Source organism: Anomaloglossus baeobatrachus, chromosome 1 (assembly GCF_048569485.1).
Source record: "Anomaloglossus baeobatrachus isolate aAnoBae1 chromosome 1, aAnoBae1.hap1, whole genome shotgun sequence".
Taxonomy (NCBI): domain Eukaryota; kingdom Metazoa; phylum Chordata; class Amphibia; order Anura; family Aromobatidae; genus Anomaloglossus; species Anomaloglossus baeobatrachus.
Window position 1 is genome coordinate 337,310,792 of NC_134353.1, and position 23,939 is coordinate 337,334,730.

Consider the following 23,939-nt stretch of genomic DNA (forward strand, 5'->3'; position numbering starts at 1 on the left):
AGCTACAGGAAACGACTAGAGGCTGTTATTTTTGCAAAAGGAGGATCTACAAAATATTAATGTCACTTTTATGTTGAGGTGCCCATACTTTTGCACCGGTCAAATGCAGATTGCACATTTTCTGTTAGTACAATAAACCTCATTTCAATCCAGAAATATTACTCAGTCCATCAATTATTAGATATATGAAACTGAAATAGCTGTTGGAAAAACCCAAATTGTTATAAAGAAAAAAGGTTAACATTAATAGGGGTGCCGAAACTTTTTCATATGACTGTAGTAGCTAAAAATAAGTAACAGACAGTAAACTGATGTAAGTCCCAAGTACACAAGTACAGTACAGTAATACATTAATATTCACTGACATTACGTAATGGCATATAAAGAAAGAAAAGAGCAGTGTATAGAAAGGAACGGTATAAGTCCACAAAGGGCAAGGAAAAATTTTAAATAGTTAAATAAGGTATGATTTTACTGTAGGTTAATGTCATGGTGATCAGGGTGCGCAGGGGACCGGGACTCCTAGACTGGCCCTTAGACTAGGGGACCCTTGCTATCTCTTATTTCAGAGTTACCTCTGAAGGTGAGAATGTCTGAGCCGCCTACCTGACCCTGCTTTTGACCAACCCTGAGCTTATACCCCCGTCCCTACCCCTGGGGAGGGCCTGGACAGGAGTTTGATAAAACCAACAAAGATAGACAAACAGGAAAAAACTAAACTCTAACAGCATACTCACACAAAGGTATAAGACAATAAGAGGTAAGGCGGAAAATATGAGCAGGGAGGAAACAACAAGACGACAAGAGAATTTCACAATAACTCCAAGCACCATGCAATATAATCACCAGGAGAACTGGGACGGAACAGCACACAGACCAACAGAGCAATAAACTATAGTCGATGTGGGAAGACAGATTCCACTATCTTAAAAAGGTGGGCTTAATGTGATTTCCAACAACAGCCAGCTAGCAAAAGTTAACTCCTTTTAACCTGACCATTAATGAGCACACAGCTGGTCGACGCCCCAGCGTGCCTGTGTACCTTAGACACCCCAGCGAAACCATAGTGTGGAGTGTCAGAATCTGTAGTGTGAACAGCATCTAACTCGCCGCCATGACACTCGGCGAGTTTTGAGCAAAACTCTGTGTGACAGTTAAATGATGGCTATCATTACTTGCCCTGCATTAGGATACTTCTGCACAAATCCGTCAAGACAGTAAAAAATCACATACATATGTGCAAGTCAAAATGAAGCTTTACAATGTAGTCATTTCCCAACACCACAATATGGTCTTCTTATGAGACTTATATTCAGACAGCAAGGTATTAAGCAACATATAAGATAAAGCAATCTGCAGCTCGCATTCTTTGTCTATTGACATGTATTTATGGCTCACCTAAATTCCGGAAAAAGATAACATTAGTCTCCTAAAGTGACCTCAGATGGATACCTTCAGCACATATAGAAAAAAATTTACCTATGGTTAATTCTTTATCTTCATGAATGTTATCTACTCAACTGTATTGACTGAAACTTGGAGATACCTTTTACAATATGGAGAAAGCAGAGAAATCCTAAAGGAAAAAAGTGTCATACGTTTCAGCACTTGGCAAACTCACTCTGTGTCATCTACTGCTTCATTAAGGACCTGTTATTGCTTCCGGATACATCTACTAACCATAATAGATGAGATATTTTACATACTGACTTGTGAAAGGTCACTGAGGTCTCCGGTACGTCACATACTACTTTCAGTGTTTGTTTCATTCGACTACATGGTTGAATTGAATTATGCACCAGTTTGCAATGGGAAGAACAAAATGATGACCTGTCCTTTTAAAACCCTACATATACATTCACATTAGATATCTGTTGGCAGATTTCCTCTACTATTATTTTCTAATAATTAAAGTGGTCTGAAACGTTCCCGCTTTGCTTTACTAGAAGGAATAAGCTCAGCCATGCTTGCAGATCCTAAATTTCATGTTTTCTACCCTCAGGAAAAGATATACAGATATATGTGGCAGCCACGTACCCAGTTTACAACATAACCACTCGATAATAATTAGTGTCAAACTTAATCTGTAAGTTAAAGGGAACTTTTAATAAAAATCACGACAATGAGTTATTGCATATCACGCTGTAATAAATGTTTTACCGTGTGTTGTGATTTGTGGCATAACTGTTATCTTTGTACAGTATTAGTACAAGTTTCACAAGCCTTTAAATCTTAATATGAAAGTGAAGAATTAATATATGACCACTGGATAAAACAGATAGTCGGGTGAAACTTCAGGGCACAGACCCAGTCCTCCAAGGTCTAACGAGACGGAAACTAGCTCTTAAGGAATGAACTCAAAGTTCAGGAAAGTTATGAGTTTGCCTCAGCACAATTTTCATCCTGTGAACAGTTAATAAGCAATCTCACGTCCTATTTAAATGCAGCTCCTTCGTAAACTGTACATTCGTTTGCACGTCTGCCTGTCATTGAACAGACCTAAACCAACCTGTGTACTTTGAACTTCTTCATACTTTATTACATATGTGATATGCGCAGTCTTTTAGTTTGTTCTTCTGAACCAACAAGGAGTAATACCCCTCGGAAATGACGAGTTGTATTCCGTCCTAATAAGTTACATGTATCACTAGTTTTACCACCCAGAAGGAATTCCGTAAGGTAAGATATCAAGTGTACAATGTGCCACAATTATAGAGTTTTAAGTTTTCTCTTTTCATGATACAATATATTTCCTGATTTGGGAATTGTTGGCAAATTTAGAAATATTGGGAGATTAAGTTGTGCAATTAAGAGGCAGAGATTTTATTATAAACTAGGTAAAACATGGGTAATATTTCTTTTATTAAGTATGGCCCCGTGAAAAACATTTTGTTGAGAATGCAAATCACACGTTTCTTGTCTCTGTAATAAATTGGTATATTTAGTTGTCCATCAGACTTTAGGACTTAAAACAACATTTAATACATTATGTTAAAATAAATAGAGCTTAAAGAAAAACTAATCTTAAAGTTATGTAGATCTAGAGATAATTACTAAGAGCCGGTATTTCCTTCACGGACATGGTGTATAGACAGAAGCGTCACGATCTCACCTGTGGGGTATCTGTATGATTGAAATATAAAAATGGGTTTACCTTTGAACCTCTTTTTACAGTTTTTTATTTGTAAAAACAAAAAAGACAAAATTTGTCAGGTGATTTATGATTACGTGGACATCATAAAACAGGAGCAGGCTCCCTTGTTACAATATCTATATGTCACTCAAACCCTGCAGTGTTTCCAATAACACTACATTTATAACCATGGTGAGAAAAACGAGAAGATTCCCAGAGTAGTGCCCTACCCTGAGTGCTTGGCAGGGTATTCTTTGGAACATGTGTATATAGAAGACATGTTATTCAAGCAAACCAGGCTGGCTCCCAATGCCTTCTACTGCATACGAACTCTAGTTTTTTTTACAATGAAGAGCTGTATTCACAGATCTCAAAGCTTTAAAAAGGTATATCCAGATTTTAAAATGATGGTATATCATTAGATTATGCCATCGCTTAAAAGGGTTGTCCACTATTATGACAAACCCTTCTGATTCCACATTTCCCTCAGATAAAATAATAAAGCCTATCCTCACCTCCTGTACCGGCACGGTTCCAGTAGATACGGGGCTCATGTGGAGTTGTAACATCACGTGTGCCGCGCTTCCAATAAGTGCCGACATCTGTCTTCTGACACAGAAGCAATCAACAGGAAGTGAGAGTAGCCACACTTAATGTTGATTAACTCGTTTGGTCCAAAAGTGGGAAGACAGAAGCCGGAGCTGACTGGACGAGGGGGCTCACATAATGTCACAACCCAACATGAGCTGCAGTACTGAGAGGGAGGTAAATGTAGGTTTTATTATTTTACCTGGGGGAGAAATGTTGAATCAGAAGGGGTTGTCCTAGTAATGGACAACCCCTTCAATGATTGCTGGATGTCTGACCTTTGTGAACACCATTCATCTTGAGAATTATATGGTAGGAGTGCTAGTTTTTTTCTACACAGCAGTTCTCCTGGTCAACCGCTGAGTAAGAAACTTAGCTGATCCTATTCAATTGACAACACAGCACTGTGGCCCCTTCATTCTCATCAGTTATCACATTTAAAAATTATAAAAAGCCCTTTAAGCTGAAATCACTGAACATTTCTTGGTGGTTCATTGTCTGCACAGACATTGTATCATCTTTACACTACAAATTAGAGGGTAGGGAAAGCTGACTGATCTACTTTGTATTGACCTTTCACTTAAGTGGTAGGTATGTGTTTGCAAACAAGCCTGTTGTCTGTTTCCTAAAGCAGTTATCTGAATTGTGAAAGCCCCAGGGTATCTCACATGATGGAGTACAAAACTAGTGGAGAAGAAGTAACTCAATGCATTTAAAATGATATTTAACTTGCTATATTGGCTGTGTAAATTTTACAAAACAATAACCCCCATACAATTGGCTATGTTCCCCTGTCCAACTTTGAGAAATAGATCAGAAGATACATATAAAAAATTGGAGCATCACATGTACAGTGCTTTGCAAAACAATTCCCACCTTTGGCATTTTTCATGTTTTGCTACCTCACAACCTTGAATTTCATGGGTTTTTTTTGAGGGTGTGCATCAGTTCATGTAAAGAACATGCCTACAACTGTGAATATTTGGTTTTCATTTTATTGTGAAGCAAACAAATAGGACAAATAACTGATAAATTCAGTGGGCATAACTATTCACCCCCCTAAAGACAGTACTTTGTAGAGCCTCCTTTTGTGGAAATTACAGGTGCACGTCACTTTGGATAAGTTTCAATGAGCTTTCCACATTTTGCCACTTGGATTTTTGCCCATTCCTCAAGGCAAAACTGCATCAGCTCCTTCAAGTTAGATGGTTCCCTCTGGTGAGCAGCAATCTTCACGTCTGATCATATATTCTCAATTGGATTAAGGTCTGTGCTTTGACTCGGCCACTCCAATATATTTACACGTTTCCCCTTAAACCACTTGAGTGTTGCTTTATCAGTATGCTTTAGGTCATTGTCTTGTTGGAACCACCCTCCCAATCTCAAATCACTGACAGACTGAAACAGGTTTTGCTGACGAATATCCCTGTATTTCGCACCATCCATCTTCCTCTCGAATAGGATAATTTTCCGTCCAAGCTGCTGAAAAACATCCCCACAGCATGATGCTGCCACCACCATGTTTCACTGTGGGATGGTGTTCTTGAAGGGATGAGCTGTGTCAGATATAGGGTTTACCTTGGTGGCCAAAAATTTACATTTTGGTCTGACCACAGCCCCATTTGCCATACATTTGAGGAGTCCGCCACATGTGTTTTGGCAAACTTAAAACAAGCCTTCCAATTTTTGGCTGTACATAAAGGCTTTTTTTTCTGCCCACTCTCATAAAAGCCACCTCTATGGAGTGCACAGCTTATTGTGGTTGTATGGACAGAAACTCCAGTCTCTGTTTGGGAACTCTGCAGCTCTTTCAGGGTTAACTTTGGTCTCTATGCTGCATACTTGATTAAGGCTGAGAGTTTTGGAGAGCGGACCTCTTTTGGAGGTTTGTTGTGGTACCATGTTCTTTCCATTTGATGATAATGGATTTGATGGTACTCTGGAGGATCATCAGAGATTGTGATATTTTTTTTAGAACCCAACCCTGACTTGTACTTTCAAAAACTTTGTCTCAGACTTGTTTGGAGATCGCCTTGGTCTTCATGGTGTTTGGCTAATGGTGCCTCTTGTTTAATGGTGTTGCAGCCTCTGTGGTCTTTCACAAAAGGTGTATATACATGACAGACCACGGGACACTTACACTGCACACAGGTGGATTTCCTTTCACTAAGCGTGTGACTTATGAAGGTAATTGCTTGCCCTAGAAATTTCTACGGGATTCATAGCAAAAGGGGTGAATACATATGGACATGGCAATTTTTATCCTATAAATTACATTTTTGCCTGTATTTTTCTCACTTCACTTCCCCAACTTATATTATTTAGTGTTGATGCATCATACATAAATTGGATTACAAAAATATTTAAACACAGGTTGTAATGTAACAAAAAAAAGGTAAAAAGCCAAGGGATGCAATACTTTTGCAAGGTTCTCTATATAAATTCCTGTCATCTATAGACAGTAACTGGAGTCTGAGCGTAGAAATATAGTAAATGGATGAAGAAACCACATAACGATACACAAATGGAGCATTGCAATTCTGAATAAGTGCTAATATTTTCAGTTGCTAAAAATTCCTGACCATGGCTATGTTTTCACATAGAAACTGCAAATTCATTTAATTACAGTACATATAGTCATACCTAAAAGTATTGTTGCAGAAAATGAAGAATGTCTTTCAGGAATATTGCGATTACATGTTTTGAAATGTACATGTTTATTTCCGTTGTGTATATTGGAACAACAAAAAGAATACAGAAAAAAGGTAAATTGGACATAATTTTACATAAAACTCCCAAAATGCGAGGAACATAATTGTTGGCACCTTTCCAAATTGTGCGAAAACAACTTTGTTTCAAATATATGATGCTTGTTCAAACTTACCTACGGCAAGTAACATGTGTGGGCAAAATGAAAATCTCACCTGAAAACAGATAAAAAGGGGAGAAGTTGACTCAATATTTGCATTGTGTGTGCCACACCAATCATGGAGAACAGAAACAGGAGAAGAGAACTATCTTAGGGTACCGTCTCACTAAACGACGTAGCAGCGATTCCGACCACGATACAACCTGGTCAGGATCGCTGGTACATCGCTACAGGGTCGCTAGTGAGCTGTCAAACAGTCATCTCTTCCCAACGACCAGCGACCAACCACCAGCGACTCGTGTAACGATGCTGCGCTTGGTAACCAGGGTAAATATCAGGTAACTTGCTTGGTTACCCGATATTTACCCTGGTTACCAGCGTACACCGCTTAGAGGCTGCCAGCGCTGCCTCCCTGTATACGTAGCTAGGGTAGTGTCTCTCTAAACAACGTACTAGCGATTCTGACCACGATACAACCTGGTCAGGATCGCTGGTACGTCACTACAGGGTCACTAGTGAGCTGTCAAACAGGCATCTCTTCCCAACGACCAACCACCAGCGACTCGTGTAACGATGCTGCGCTTGGTAACCAGGGTAAATATCGGGTAACTTGCTTGGTTACCCGATATTTACCCTGGTTACCAGCGTACACCGCTTAGAGGCTGCCAGCGCTGCCTAACTGTATACGTAGCTAGGGTACACATCAGGTTACTAAGCAAAGCGCTTTGCTTAGTTACCCGATATTTACCCTGGTTACCAGCGTACCGCTCGTTGGTATCCCGCCATCAAACATGCCAATGTGTGCTGCACAGCGGGAGACCAATGAGCAGAAAATGAACCAGAACAGTGTGTAACGATCAGCGATTTCACAGCAGGGGCCTGGTCGCTGCTTCGTGTCACACACAGCGAGATCGCTGATGAGGTCACTGGTACATCACAAAACCTGTGACTCAGCAGTGATCTCGCTATGTGAGAAGTACCCCTTAGGGCTAAAGAACAAACTTTGTTGAAAAATATCAACAATCTCAAGGTTACAAGTCCATCTCCAGAGATCTTGATATTCCTTTGTCCACAGTGCGCAACATAATCAAAAAGTTTGACAATCCAAATACAGAGAAAAGAAGAAATGTCTCAGCACTGTTATTGATTATGGGAGGAGATCAAGTTCCCTGGATGGGGAAACAAAAAATCAATTTTGATACACAAAAAGAAAAGGTGGCACTCACCATGTAAAAATACTTCTTTTAGTCTGGTCCAGGCAGGAAAGGGATTGATCAAGTGTAGCTGGTCAGACGACGGCCGTTTAACATGGGTCTTTTTGCTGAATGAAGTGAGTGCACTTCCCTTTCGACTCTTCAAGTCATTAGCATATACTTGTTTGTATATGCCAATGACCCGATGAGTTGAAATGGACGCGCACTCACTTTATTCAGCAACCAGACCTGTTAAAGCGTCTTTACATCCCGATTCTAAATTCCATTGAACACCTGTGGGGTGATCTTAAAATTGCTGTTGGGAGACGGTACCCTTTAAATATGAGACCTGGAGAAGTTGCAAAATAAGAGTGGTCCAAATTTCTAGATGACAGGTGTAAGAAGCTTTTTGATGGGTCTAGGAAGGGATATTTATTGCAAAGTGTGTGCAACCAAATAATAAGCTGAGGGTGCCAACAATTTTGTCCTGTCCATATCTGTAATTTTGTGTGAAATTGTGTCCAATTTGCCTTTTTTCCCTGTGTTTTTTTTGTGTTGTTCCAATACACACAAAGGAAATCAACATGTGTCTAATAAAATGTGTAATTGTAATAATTTTCTGAAATGCTTTTTTTTCTGGAACGATTTCAAAGGTGATAACACTTTCGGCCATGACAATAGCTAGGATTAGGGACATAACTAGAAATGATGGCGCCAACTTTAAAATGTGCTGTGTCCTCTATAATTCACATGCACTATATGAGATACTCTGCACTCAATCAATACCAAAAGCAGAGAGTACTAATTACTGTATTAAAAATCGGATACTTAAATACAGTCAATAATTTTATCAGACCTTACCAGCCATGGCCTTGTTATTCTTCACAATCCTATATCCAAGTAAAACACCAAATAGTATCCTATCTTTATGACCACTCTCCATGATGAACCATGGTCTATGATAAACATCCTAGAAGACTCTTAAAATTGTGCGAACTGGTTAAAATTCCAGCCATACAGTTTCTAATCTTCATCTGCAGCCGTCTCCTTATCTATGTAGATCCTTAGATCACTTGGTTTACATACATTCTGGAATTATTATTAGGCTTGGCAATCAGATATTACATTTTCAACAAATGAAGACTTGTGGAAAGATATCTGGCTTTACTCATAAGAATCCAAAAAAACATTACATGGTGCAGAAATGATAGGATGCAGGATTCCATTTTTTTGAAAATGTCATAACTAAACTTTTATAAATATATGGCTAACGGCATTTACCTGGATGGAGACAAAAGATCAGGGCAATAGAAAGATGACTGTCTTTCACTGAATCCATATTTCTATCAATTGGTTTTGATCTGTAAAGCTCTGTGCAGCTGCGGATAGTATTAACTGTCATCTTTTCCAGTGAATAGGTGACAATGACAAAGGTGGCCATGGTAAACCACCAGAGTGAAAGCTTCTCTATGTACTTTTTATGCAAAGGGACGTCAAAATCGGATGTACCCTTTAACACTAGAAGTCTCAGGAATTTCGAGCTCCATAGAGTTCCAATGGTAGAAATGTTAAATGACCCCTCTCTGGGACTTCTAGTGTTAAAATGAATGTGTCATAAAAACATGACCTAATGTTTAAGACAGTCTTTAAAAAAAATGTTGATAATGATTTATATTTTAATTCCTATGTAAAATTCAATTTCCACAATGGCCACTAATATTAGACTCCCACTTCCTGCCTGTGCACATGGACATTAGCAGGAACGGACTGAGTCAGGAATAGACTGAGCGGGGCAAAGGTAAGGACAAGAAGAGGGGTCTGTAGCATCACATATTGTGAATGGTGGGGGCTATTATCTAATGAGTGTAGAAGTAATGCCTTTCATGTTAAGTGTCTCTGATGATAACACTGCTGAAATGTTTTCTGTACAGAACAGAAAGTGCGAGTCTAGCTTATGGCCTAGTGGATAGTGTAAAAATGGCAAGATTTCTGATTTTATTCTTTTTAAATATACAGCATAGATAACGACATATTAGATTGAAAAAAAAAATCTAAAAAATAAAATTACATTGAAAAACCCCTTTCAATGTAATTTTATTTTTTAGATTTTTTGTTCCCCGAACAAGTACATTTTAATCAATAGGTCTAGGAATAATATTGACCCCTTCACCCCGAGGCCATTTACCAATTTTTTTAGTTTTTCCTCCCCTTCTTCGAGGAGTCATAACTTTTTTACTTTTCTTTCAATATAGCCATATGAGGGCTTATTTTTTGCAGGTTGAGTTGTACTTTTGAATGACACCATTCATTCTACCACATATTGTACTGGAAAATGGGAAAAAATTCCAAGTGCGGTGAAATTGCAAAAAAATGGAATTCCACGATTTTTTGTGGGGTTTTTATTTATCATGTTCACTATATGGTAAAAACTGACCTGGTATTGTGATTCCCCAAGTCAGTACGAGTTTGTTGATACCAAACATGTACAGTTTTACTTTCACCTAAGTGGTGAAAAAAAATCTGAAATTTCTCAAAAAAAAGAGAATTGCACTTTTGTTGCAATTTTGTGAGACCTGTAGCGTTCTCATTTTTCTATGTGTGGTTTTTTTTGCGTCTTGAACTGATGTTTTTAATTATACTATTTTCATTTAGATACAATATTTTGATAGCTTGTTATTGCAGTGTTGCGGCGACCAAAAAAAACATAATTTGGGGGGTTTGACTTCTCTTTTTCAGTTACGCAATTTGCTAATCAAATTAATTTATTTATTTTATATTTTGATAAATCGGCATTTCTGAACTCGGCGATACCAAATATGTATTTTTTTTTATTGCTTTATTTTCAAAGGGGCAAAAGAGGGGTGATTTGAACTTTTGAGGTTTATTTTTTTTCCCAAAACATTTCTTTTTCTACTTTTTATAGATTTTACTAGTCCTCTTTGGGGACTTGAAGCCTGCACTGTCTGATCGCTTGTTCTGTACTGAGCCGTGCTAAAGCACAGCCTGGCATAGCACAAATGATCATCTCCTGTGAATGCTGGCACTCATCATCTGAGCACTCACTATCTGAGCACTCACTGTCATGACAACTCATCATTGCCTCTTGACTGTCACGGGTCACCGATAACGGCAGGGAATGGCGTGTGTAAGATCGCGCTGTCAGAGTTTAACAGTGAAATCTAACAGGTTAACAGGCACAGACAGATCTCCGACCCATCCGCACCTGATAGCTGCACATGTCAGCTGATGAGATCAGCCGACATGTGCTGGGAAAGATGTGGGCTCAGCTCAGGAGCCCAAATCAAGGGGAGATACACGACCAATGACATACCTATACGTCATTGGTCATGTAGGGGTTAATAGGTCACACAACTGGATGTGTTATAAACAGTTGATATGCTGAGATAATCTTATAGATGTGCCTCTGCTATGTACTGTGTAATGGCTGTGTCTGACCATACAAGAACATGGTTTAAACATACCACAGCTGCTGGGCCGAAGGGAAAGCAAAAGAGTATACAGAAAGGACAACATATGGTCACAGCTGATTCTTCCTATGAGGCAAAACATTTTCATGTTTGTTTTTAAACATGTTTTACCTCACAGGAAGAATCAGCTATGATTCCATGATGTAATGTCTTTATTCTCTTTTTCTTCTTCCCCTTCCCATGAGATGTGGATTGATCAGACGATGTGCCTGTGCAGTCAGACACAGCCATTACACAGCAATGGCTGGGGCACAGTTATAAGATTATAGCAGTACAGGAACACATCTAATAGTGGAACTTATTTTGATACCAAGATCGAATTATTAAAATGTACTTTATTCGTGGGACAAACCTTTTAGCATAAAAACATGTTTTAAATATTAGGTCTTTTTTCTGGTAATATAGTCTCTTTAAGGAACTATGATAAGCAGCAGTTACATATATAAGTAGGGAAGGGTGTTTGGAACATACGTCTGCCAATAGTCCCAGAAACAAAAGCAACAACATAAGCAGACTACCTTTTTGTACATGAGTATGTTTGTCAACCATACGTAACCCATTTGTACACAAAATACACACGTGTTGCATAAGCAATATGAAACAAACGCGTAAATCTGGTCAATAAGTTTCTATATTAACTACAGCGCTAACAAGAAAACTCTACAAACGCATAGATAATATGCAAACTCCAGCCAGACAGTACTTTGGAAGCAATCCAGATCTTAACGTAGACCATTGTTGTGGTGCAAAAGATTGCAGCACATTACTAAACATTACTGATGCTGACAGCGATAAAAGGTTAACGAAAAAGCAAAACATGCACAATAGCAAGGTTTTAGAAGTTACTTAAGGACTTTGGAACGGTTCTAATGATCAAAAAAACAAGACTCTGGGGTGAAAAAGAGATGACCCACAATTTTAAAAAAGCCAAAAGTGGTTCAGAGTTAGGGCAGCCTTATTACTGTAATATCAAGAACAACTAGAGTACAAGAAAATCATGTTATTTATAATTAACGAGTATACATATAGTGAACACTTGTAGACCAAAGAAACGGAGTTATGAGGGAAAAAAAAATATACACCATGTTCCAAATTATTATGCAAATGATATTTTTCTCTGATTTTCCTAAATGGTCGGTGCAAATGACAGTCAGTCTAATAAAAGTCATCACCCGTTAGAGTATACATTGAATTTTATTGACGAAACCTTCCAATGATAACAGTATAATCTTCAAAATCAAAATAAACCTCAAAATGCACTGTTCCAAATTATTAGGCACAATAGAGTTTCTAAACATTTTATATGTTTTAAAGAACTGAAAATGCTCATTTGTGGAATTTGCATTAGGAGGTCACATTCACCGAAATAAAAAGCTATTTAAATCCAAAACATCCTAACAGGCCAAGTTACATGTTAACATAGGAACCTTTCTTTGATAGCACCTTCACAATTATTGCATACATTGAACTTGTGAGTTTTTGGAGAATTTCTGCTTGAATTTTTTTGCATGATGTCAGAATAGCCTCCCAGAGCTGCTGTTTTGATGTGAACTGCCTCCCACCCTCATAGATCTTTTGCTTGATGATACTCCAAAGGTTCTCTATAGGGTTGAGGTCAGGGGAAGATGGTGGCCACACAATGAGTTTATCTCCTTTTTATGCCAATAGCAGCCAATGACACAGAGGTATTCTTGCAAGACTAAACAATTACCGATCTCGTGGAGACCAGCCAGAGAAAACACTGCCGGCAGCCAGCAAAGGCGTGCAATACAGTGAAATCCTAGGTGCATTGCCCCCTGGGAAGTATGCAAATAAAAAAAGGTCCGTGGAGCCTCTGTTAGGAGTCTCGACACAGAAAATAGCCAGATATCCCTCCAGGAAGGACCTAGCCAAGGAGTGTTTTTTATTAGGAGACCACTATAACCACAATATTAAGTGGCCCTTTTAGTCAATATCCAACTCTTTGACGAGTTTAAAGATATGAAAAAGGAAATACCAAGGCCAGATATGCATCCACAGACAACTGTGTCCGGGTATTGCCCCTCATCAGTGTAGAGTAGAATTCTGCCTAGGTGGGAGCCTCTGTTAGGAGTCTCGACACAGAGGTATTCTTTTCAGCATGAGATGGTGCATTGTCATGCATGAAGATGATTTTGCTCCTGAAGGCACAATTCTAATTTTTGGACCATGGAAGATCGTTGTCAGTCAGAAACTCTATATACTTTGCAAAAGTCATTTTCACACATTCAGGAACCCTAAAGGGGCTTACCAGATGTCTCCCCATGATTCTGACCCAAAGCATGACTCCTCCACCTCCTTGCTGATGTTGCTGCCTTGTTTTGACATGGTGGCCATCCACCAACCATCCACTACTCTATCCATCTGGACCATCCAGGGTTGCTCGACACTCATCAGTAAACAAGACTGTTTGAACATTAATCTTCGTGTATGTCTGGGCCCACTGCAACCATTTCTGCTTGTGAGCACTGGTTAGGGGTGGCTGAATAGTAGGTTTATGCACCACAGCAAGCCTTTGAAAGATCCTACACCTTGCGGTTCGAGGGACTCCAGAGGCACCAGCAGCTTCACATATCTGTTTGCTGTTTTGTAATAGCTTTTTAGCAGCTGCTCTTTTAATCCAATGGACTTGCCTGGAAGAAACCTTCCTCATTCTGCCTTTATCAGCACGAATACGTACAGTTAGGTCCAGAAATATTTGGACAGTGACAAGTTTTGTTATTTTAGCTGTTTACAAAAACATGTTCAGAAATACAATTATATATATAATATGGGCTGAAAGTGCACACTCCCAGCTGCAATATGAGAGTTTTCACATCCAAATCGGAGAAAGGGTTTAGGAATCATAGCTCTGTAATGCATAGCCTCCTCTTTTTCAAGGGACCAAAAGTAATTGGACAAGGGACTCTAAGGGCTGCAATTAACTCTGAAGGCGTCTCCCTCGTTAACCTGTAATCAATGAAGTAGTTAAAAGGTCTGGGGTTGATTACAGGTGTGTGGTTTTGCATTTGGAAGCTGTTGCTGTGACCAGAAAACATGCGGTCTAAGGAACTCTCAATTGAGGTGAAGCAGAACATCCTGAGGCTGAAAAAAAAGAAAAAATCCATCAGAGAGATAGCAGACATGCTTGGAGTAGCAAAATCAACAGTTGGGTACATTCTGAGAAAAAAGGAATTGACTGGTGAGTTTGGGAACTCAAAAAGGCCTGGGCGTCCACGGATGACAACAGTGGTGGATGATCGCCGCATACTTTCTTTGGTGAAGAAGAACCCGTTCACAACATCAACTGAAGTCCAGAACACTCTCAGTGAAGTAGGTGTATCTGTCTCTAAGTCAACAGTAAAGAGAAGACTCCATGAAAGTAAATACAAAGGGTTCACATCTAGATGCAAACCATTCATCAATTCCAAAAATAGACAGGCCAGAGTTAAATTTGCTGAAAAACACCTCATGAAGCCAGCTCAGTTCTGGAAAAGTATTCTATGGACAGATGAGACAAAGATCAACCTGTACCAGAATGATGGGAAGTAAAAAGTTTGGAGAAGAAAGGGAACGGCACATGATCCAAGGCACACCACATCCTCTGTAAAACATGGTGGGGGCAACGTGATGGCATGGGCATGCATGGCTTTCAATGGCACTGGGTCACTTGTGTTTATTGATGACATAACAGCAGACAAGAATAGCCGGATGAATTCTGAAGTGTACCGGGATATACTTTCAGCCCAGATTCAGCCAAATGCCGCAAAGTTGATCGGACAGCGCTTCATAGTACAGATGGACAATGACCCCAAGCATACAGCCAAAGCTACCCAGGAGTTCATGAGTGCAAAAAAGTGGAACATTCTGCAATGGCCAAGTCAATCACCAGATCTTAACCCAATTGAGCATGCATTTCACTTGCTCAAATCCAGACTTAAGACGGAAAGACCCACAAACAAGGAAGACCTGAAGGCTGCGGCTGTAAAGGCCTGGCAAAGCATTAAGAAGGAGGAAACCCAGCGTTTGGTGATGTCCATGGGTTCCAGACTTAAGGCAGTGATTGCCTCCAAAGGATTCGCAACAAAATATTGAAAATAAAAATATTTTGTTTGGGTTTGGTTTATTTGTCCAATTACTTTTGACCTCCTAAAATGTGGAATGTTTGTAAAGAAATGTGTACAATTCCTACAATTTCTATCAGATATTTTTGTTCAAACCTTCAAATTAAACGTTACAATCTGCACTTGAATTCTGTTGTAGAGGTTTCATTTCAAATCCAATGTGGTGGCATGCAGAGCCCAACTCGCGAAAATTGTGTCACTGTCCAAATATTTCTGGACCTAACTGTATGTGCTCAGAATCAGCCACAAATCTCTTCACAGTACAATGATCAAGCTTACGTTTTCGTGAAATATCTAATGTTTTCATCCCTTGTCCAAGGCATTGCACTATTTGATTTCAGCAGCGGAGGGATCCTTTTTCTTTCCCATGTTACTTGAAAACTGTGGCCTGCTTAATATTGTGGAACAGCCAGTATTCCTTTTATTGGGCTCACCTGGAAAACTAATTATTACAGTTATCTGAGATTGATTTCAGTGATCCAAAGAACTCTGAGACACAATACCATCTATGAGTTTCATTTAAAAAAAAAAAAATAATCGCTATGACACTTAAATCCAATTTGCATAATAATTTGGAACATGGTGTAAAGCTTTATGTAAACATCCACATTAAAAGAAGGTCCAAAATAGAACTGAAAAGGACATTGAAGGACAATATATAAATACATAGAGAAGACAATGCATATGTATAAGTGATGGGTATAGGCACTATAACCACAAACTGAGCCAAATGTAATGGCAGAGGTTACAAGACCTGGATCCCCTGCAATGTAGAATACCCCTACAATTGAGAAATTAAGCTATAACTGAGATCAGGGCACATATATTCTGTTTTACACACACACACATTATATATATATATATATATATATAATTGCCTTATTCTGCCTGTCTGTCTTGCTCCAAAATGACGTCATTAAAGTGACAACCGTCACAACAGCGCGTGCACTAAAGACCCTGCGACCAACGGCTCAGCTAAGGCTCCCTACACACATAACCAAGGGTACACATCGGGTTACTAAGCAAAGCGCTTTGCTTGGTTACCCGATATTTACCCTGGCTACGTGTGCAAGGAGCCAGCGCTAAGCGGTGTACGCTGGTAACCAAGGTAAATATCGGGTACCCAAGCAAAGCGCTTTGCTTAGTTACCCGATATTTACCCTGGCTATGTGTGCAAGGAGCCAGCGCTAAGCGGTGTACGCTGGTAACCAAGGTAAATATCGGGTAACCAAGCAAAGCGCTTTGCTTAGTTACCTGATATTTACCCTGGCTGCGTGTGCAAGGAGCCTAACTGAACAGCCCGAACTACGGGCCGACAGGACGACGCCCGTCATTTTTCCCCGCACCCACACGGAGCGTCGACTTCCCGGTGAGTGCTGCACCCCCGGGAGCCCAGCCGACACATACCCACCGCTCGCCTCCCCCCCCGCACACATTACCCTGCTCGGCTCCACCGCCCCCGCACTCCGCCCTCCGCTCGTATACACTGAACACACACACACACACCCAAATAGTCACCTGTCCCCAGCCACACAGTTCCCAGCACTGACGTCCTAAGCACCATGGCCCCACTCCGCTCCACCCCCCCCCGCACTCCGCCCCCCGCACACATTACCCCTCTCGGCTCCACCTCCCCCCCGCACTCCGCCCTCCGCATGTACACTGAATACACACACACAGACACACACCTGGATAGTCAAGTCACCTGTCCCCAGCGCTCTACCGGCCACTCCGATCGCTTCTGCTGTTCACAGCCGTGCTTCAGCATCCTTCTGAATAGCAGAAATGTTGATCTCCTGTGAGTGCTGTCGCTCTGCCGGCATTCACAGGAAGCACATCATGGCAGCCACAGGGGTCATCAGCTAACCGCCCGCTGTGATGACAACCTATCGGCACCCGGTGCAGGGAAAATGCAAGCTCGAATTAAAGGGACAGATACGACCTTGGACGTATAGGTACATCCAAGGTCATTTAGGGGTTAACGGCTGCACATTAGATCCTAGGTATTGCAAAGCTTTAGAAAATCCAACCACATATTTTATACTGTAAGGTTTTATCCATACATTTGTGTTTCACATACTTGTTCAGCCCAAGTTTTTCACCAATAGAACATGTACCTTTTATAGTCTATGGGGCTGCCCCATGTCCATGTATTTGTTGTGGATTGAGTGACTATAAAAAAAAGGAGGATAGTATACACACAGATGCCATCCTTTTGTTGTCCGTTTTTCCCCTACTGAAGAAAAACAGAAAGCTTCCTCATTTTTTTTTTTGCATAACAGAAATACTGATGAAACACTGATGGTAAAAACTGGCAAACTGACAAAACACTGACCAAAAACAGATAAAAATAAAAAAAACCAAACGTATGTTTGCTTAGTAAAAAAAAAAAGCACCACCTATAAGTTAAAGAAGGTTGTTCCATCAACAAAATTAATTTTAATTAACAGATTTTGGAACAAAAAAAAAAAAAAAGATAATCTTACAAATGTTCTGTGCAATGGCTGTGTCTGACCATACCACATCTCTTGGGCAGAGAAGGACCAAGAGTATAAGAACAGGACAGCATGGGATCGCAGCTGATTCTTTCTGTGAGGTAAAAATTTGTTTAAAGGAGAAGAGAAATGTTTTAACTCACAGAAAGCAGCAACTGTGATCCCATGCTGTAATGCATATATGCTCTTTTGTTTCCTAACTTGCCCAGGAGCTGTGGTATATACTGACCATGTTCCTGTATGGTCAGACATATCCATTACACAGTACATAACAGGGGAACATTTAGAACATTATCTCAGCAGAGGAACATTTTTTTTTTAAACCCATCCAGATCTATTGATTAAAATGAACTTTGTTCATGGGACAAAAGCTTTAATATCTTTACCATTACATGTCCTTGAAGCATGAGTAGGATGTGTGCCAAGCTAGAGGTGGAAAGAAGTTTAAACCAGGAAGTGCAAACTCCTAACAAAACAAAAAGGAATGGATTACAACATTGCTACAAACACAATAGTCTAATTTATTCTGGCACCAATTCCTGCATGAAACTTCCATCTTACCATTGATTTGATCTATAAAATTGTACTTACTATGTGGCTGCATACTCTTATTAAATATTAACATGAACTATCTCGATCAACTCTACTCCACACTGATTGGAGTTCATTGAACTTCACTGATCTTATAAAACATATTCCAGATATGGCTAAAGACCTAATAGCATTTGTTGGGAATTGTACTTCTCTAAGACTTAAAGGTCACAAGGTAACTTAAGACCTCCGTAGGTAAAGTCAAGTTAACAATACTCCTCTAATACCTAGCAGGTGCTAGGTAATTTAAAATTGCCGTATGTAAGGTTAAGGGGAACCTGTCCTTTACTTCCTCCCGGAAGTCACTGGATTTCAATCATGGAAGTGCGCATGGAGCAATTACTGTCACCACTCATTGTAAAGATACCCCAACACCTTTATTGACAGCTGGTTCTATAGCATGTCTGTGACTGAAGACCAGTGGTTCACAGGAGGAAATATTTTTTTCTAGTATCCGCACTTTCAATAAAATGGTTCAGCAGCATTATAAAGCTATTTATCTGGAGATTAACCCCATATCTGCAGGTAAATAGCATGCACCAAGGTGAAAGTGTTCCTTTAAGTACACAATACTTCTCTAAGGGGTACTTCTCACATAGCGAGATCGCAAGCAAGATCGCTGCTGAGTCCCGTTTTTTGTGACGCAGCAGTGACCTCATTAGCGATCTCGCTGTGTGTGACACTGAGCAGCGATCTGGCCCCTGCTGTGAGATCGCTGCTCGTTACACACAGCTCTGGTTCATTTTATTGACGTTGCTCTCCCGCTGATAAGCACACATCGCTGTGTGTGACAGCGAGAGAGCAATGATCTGAAAGTGCAGGGAGCAGGAGCCGGCGTCTGGCAGCCTGTGGTAAGCTGTAACCAACGTAAATATCAGGTAACCAAGGAAAGCCCTTTCCTTGGTTACCCGATATTTACCTTCGTTACCAGCGTCCGCCACTCTCACGCTGCCAGTGTCGACTCCCTGCACACGTAGCCGGAGTTACACATCAGGCAAATAAGCAATTGTTTGCTTATTAACCCGATGTGTGCTGTGGCTAGGAGTGCAGGGAGCCAGCGCTAAGCGGTGTGCGCTGGTAACCAACGTAAATATCGGGTAGCCAAGCCCTTCGTTACCCGATATTTACCTTAGTTACCAAGTGCAGCGTCGCTTCCACGCGTCGCTGCTGGCTGGGGGCTGGTCACTGGTTGCTGGTGAGATCTGCCTGATTGACAGCTCACCAGCGACCATGTAGCAACGCACCAGCGATCCTGACCAGGTCAGATCGCTGGTGGGATCGCTGGTGCGTTGCTAAAGTGTGACGGTACCCTAAGGCCTAGGGGGCACCAAGTCACCTAATCTGAAAGTAGGTAAAGTAAACAATAGTTCACTAAGGGTTTTTGAGGGATTGGTCCTCTCAAACTAATCTAATCAGCTTCTGTGAGGAAGTAAGTTCCAGACAGGACCTGGTAAGGCCATGGATGTTGTCATCTAGAGGGTGTTTATGAATGGAACAGTCTCGGATTGGGTAACAGTTAACAGTGGGGTAAATCAAGGGTCAGTGTTGGGCCCTCTTCTTTTTAACACATTTATTAATGACATTGTAAAGGACATACAAAGTAGAATTTCAGAATTTGCTGATGATAATAAATACTTTAAAAAACAACATAGAGTATAATTTAATATTACAGAGGCTTGGGCTGAGAAATGGTAATTGAAGTTTATTGTAGATAAATGTAAAATGTAAAAATATGTACATGGGCAAAGGGTTAAAAATTATAATAATGTACAAACTAGATGGTAAAATACTGAGTAAAACCATGGGATGCATTAAAAAAAAAACATGCATGCAAATGCTAAGAAGATAATTTGGATTCTACAAGTGCCTAGTGCGGCTACACCGAAAATACTGTGTACAATTTTGAGTTTAAGTGTATAAAAGGTACAATACTGTACCTAAAACTGAGCGGATGGAGAAAAAAGCGACCAAGTTTATTGAAGGAATGGGTGGTGAACTGCAATATCAAGACAGGCTATCAAACTTTTCATTACAAAGTACACATATGAATGGACTTTTTAAACCTAGGTCTGCAACGGTGACAAGTGGGCCTAAGCTTATTTATAGGTTTAATCATAATCACAGACAGTGACTCTTTTTACTGTAAAACCAGTTAGGTTATAAAACTCTCTGCCACATGATGTGGTAATGGGCAATTCACTAAAAACAAGTTCAAGAATGGCCTGGATGCCATTCTTGTAAGATATAATATTACAAGTTGAGTCAGGAAAGATTTTTTTTTCCTAATAAGGGGCAAATAGCAGCTATCTCATGAGGTTTTAGCCATCCTCTGGATCAACATGATAGGTTAAAGATTGGACTCAATGGACTTATGTTTACTTCAACCTTAAAAACTATGACACTGTGATACCCAAAGGGCAGCAGGACACCTAAGATCAACTTGGGTACCTTAAGTCAAATAAACAATACTTCTCTAAGACCTAGAGGGCAGACGGTCACGTAAAATCTACGTATGTAAAGCCGAGCAAACAATACTTCTTGTAGACCTAAAGTGCACAAGGGCATGTAAAATCTCTGTACATAAAGTCAAGTCAACAATTATTTTCTAAGAACAAAAGGTCAACAGGACATGTAAAATTTCGGTAGGTAAAGTCAAGTAAGGTTAATACATAATATTCTGACACTATGTTATTATTAGATTACCTTTAATGAGCCACTATTAATGCAGTGTGGCAATGGGACCCTTGCTGCCAAAAATGAATAAAGGAAAAACAATGCTATTTGGACAGGCAACTTACATAAGCACCTATAACTCCTGAAATAAAAATATTCATAGCAAGGAAAGAAAAAGACATCTTGTACTAAAGGTAATTTTCTGTAATATTTGATATACAACACATGCAAAACACCATAGGCTACTTTCACACTTGCGGTGAACGGCATCCGTTGGATTGCGAGACGGATGCAACGGATGTGTTGCATATAGTGGCACAACGGATCGTACAAAACAACGGAAAGCTTTTTTTTTTTTATTTTATTTTTTTTTTTTTCTTCTTTACAGTTTTACCGGCAGCAGACTATTGTGAACGATCAGCTGATCGCTCTCAAAAGCCGGCGGCTGGGCGCTCAGCTGATCGCTCTCAATAGCCGGCTGCTGGGCGCTCAGCTGATCGCTCTCACATGCCGGCGGCCGGGCGCTCAGCTGAGAGCTCTCGCATGCCGGCGGCCGGGCGCTCAGCTGAGCGCTCTCAATAGCCGGAGGTTATCAAAATAACGACGCTGCGTCGTCCAGCAGATGCAACGCTGACACTTACGTTACAGTGCGTCGTCCATACAAGTCTATGGAGAATAGCGCAGTGCGTTAACGGACTGCGCTATTCTCCATAGTGACGGACTGCGCTGAACGCAAGTGTGAAAGAAGTACCCTTAATTCTAACTGAAATACACTTGTTGTTTGTCCATAGGCCTGTGAGGGTCTGCCAGTAATTACTTTGTATGTCCAACTTCTAAACCTCTGAATGGGCAACTGGCATTTTGAAGATGGAAATACTGCATGCTTGTGCTAAATCCATTGAGCATAAATTAGACATATACAAACCATTTCAGCTATCATGGCTATCACTTGTCCCTCTCAGCATTCAATAGTATTCTTGGTACATAGCTGATTAACATAAGGCGCTGCCTACATGTAACATTCTGGTGACTTATATTTCAAAGACTCTTGTCAGCAGTTACATCGACTTTTACATCAAGAATAGCATAGGATGCGGCACCGATTTTACTGTCAAAACAAAGGACACAACGGCAGAAAGTCAATAAGGGTAGTCGGTGTCCTTCATACAATGGGATGGATATTGCATTTTGGCTTTAAAGGTGTTTTCCCAAGAACAACGTTCATTTTAATCAATAAATCTTTGAATAGTAATAAGTTCCACAATTGGATGTTTTGGGTTTTTTTTTTAAAAAATGTTCCTACGCTGAGAATCTTATACATGTGCCCCTACTATGTACTGTGTAATGGCCATGTCTGACCATACAGGGACATGGTCTGATCATATCACAGTTTCTGCGTTAGGGAGGAAGTCAAAAGTATACAGATATTACAGCACGAGATCACAAATAATTCTTTTAGGTAAAACATTTTTTAAAAACAGGCAGGAAAATGTTTTACCTCACAAAAATAATCAGCTATAAACCTATGCAGTAATGCCTGTACACTCGTTTGTGTCCTCCCTTGCCCAGAAAATCTGGTATGATCAGACCATGTCCCTCCCTGTATGGTCAGACACGGCTATTACACAGTATATACCAGGGGCCCATATATAAGACTAGCTGTAGTACCTGGCATTGTCCAGGATAGTAACTAAGTGTCTCTGTCTATCTCCCACTCTCTCTCTCTATCTGTCTCCCTCTCTATCTGTCTGTCTTTCTCTGTCTGTTCCTCTATCTGTCTCTCTCTGTCTGTCGCTCTATGTTTCTCTCTCTGTCTCTTTCCTTGTCTGACTATGTCTCTCTCGCTCTGTTCATCTCTCTGTCTTGCTGCCTGTCTCTCTATATCCGTCTCTTGCTTTCGCTCTCTGTCTGTCTATCTCTGTCTATCTCTGTCTATCACACACACACACACACACACACACACACACACACACACACACACACACACAGATTTATATATTAGATTATCTCAGCACAGGAACATTTTTTAATCACATCCAATTGTGAAACTTATTATTTCAAGTTCTATTGATCAAACAAGCTTTAAAATTAACTTAAAAACAGGTTGTTATGTAGATATGAACTGGATCTAAATCAGGCCAATCAATGCCTCTTCTACTAGTTTAAAATATTATTATCAGGAAATCCATAAGTCAAAAAACAGGGAACTTGAGAAGTTGATGCCCCGTGTGGCACACTCTGAAGTACATATAAAGAAAAAGGAGAAAAACACAGAGTATAGTGCAAAAATTAAACAATGTTTATTATAAAGGCTGGCACAGGAAGAGAAAGGCAGTGCAGTCCATGGACAAATTGCAATAACAAATGTACTGGTATAATAAGCCAATAAAATTGGTATTACTGAGGGTATAGGCACAAAGAGTAAACGGACATAGATGTACTGTCCCAACCACATGAAAAGTCATTTGCTGCCAGTAAACTAGAAAAATGTAATGGATGTCACCTATGGTACATGTATATGGTGATATAGCATACCCCTATACTAGTATGTAGTATGTAATCATTGCACATAACCCCAGCAGCATAATATAGCAGCATATGTAAACATAAGTCATACCTCAAAAATTCACTGCATATACAAAAAAGTTTTGGGTCACATAAAAGAGTAAAAGACACAATTGCTGCACACAAATTACAGTGTAAATGCATATACAAGGATTAACAGGCAAGGGAGAAATTAACACATCATCCTACATTACACTAAACATTGCACAGTGTCCTAGCGGTA

The 23,939-nt window shown here is 40.1% G+C and overlaps 2 protein-coding genes across 3 annotated transcripts in view; one reads left to right on the plus strand and one right to left on the minus strand.

Annotated features, from left to right (window-relative positions):
- IDUA (alpha-L-iduronidase) overlaps positions 1 to 23,939 on the minus strand; it is a 135,970-nt gene that overhangs the window by 75,798 nt on the left and 36,233 nt on the right. The gene's annotated exons all lie outside the window — the stretch shown is intronic.
- SLC26A1 (solute carrier family 26 member 1) overlaps positions 2,483 to 23,939 on the plus strand; it is a 48,315-nt gene continuing 26,858 nt past the window's right edge. Inside the window, exon 1 of the mRNA XM_075352212.1 lies at positions 2,483 to 2,679. The gene's annotated coding sequence lies outside the window, so the exon portion shown is untranslated. The remainder of the gene's footprint in view (positions 2,680 to 23,939) is intronic.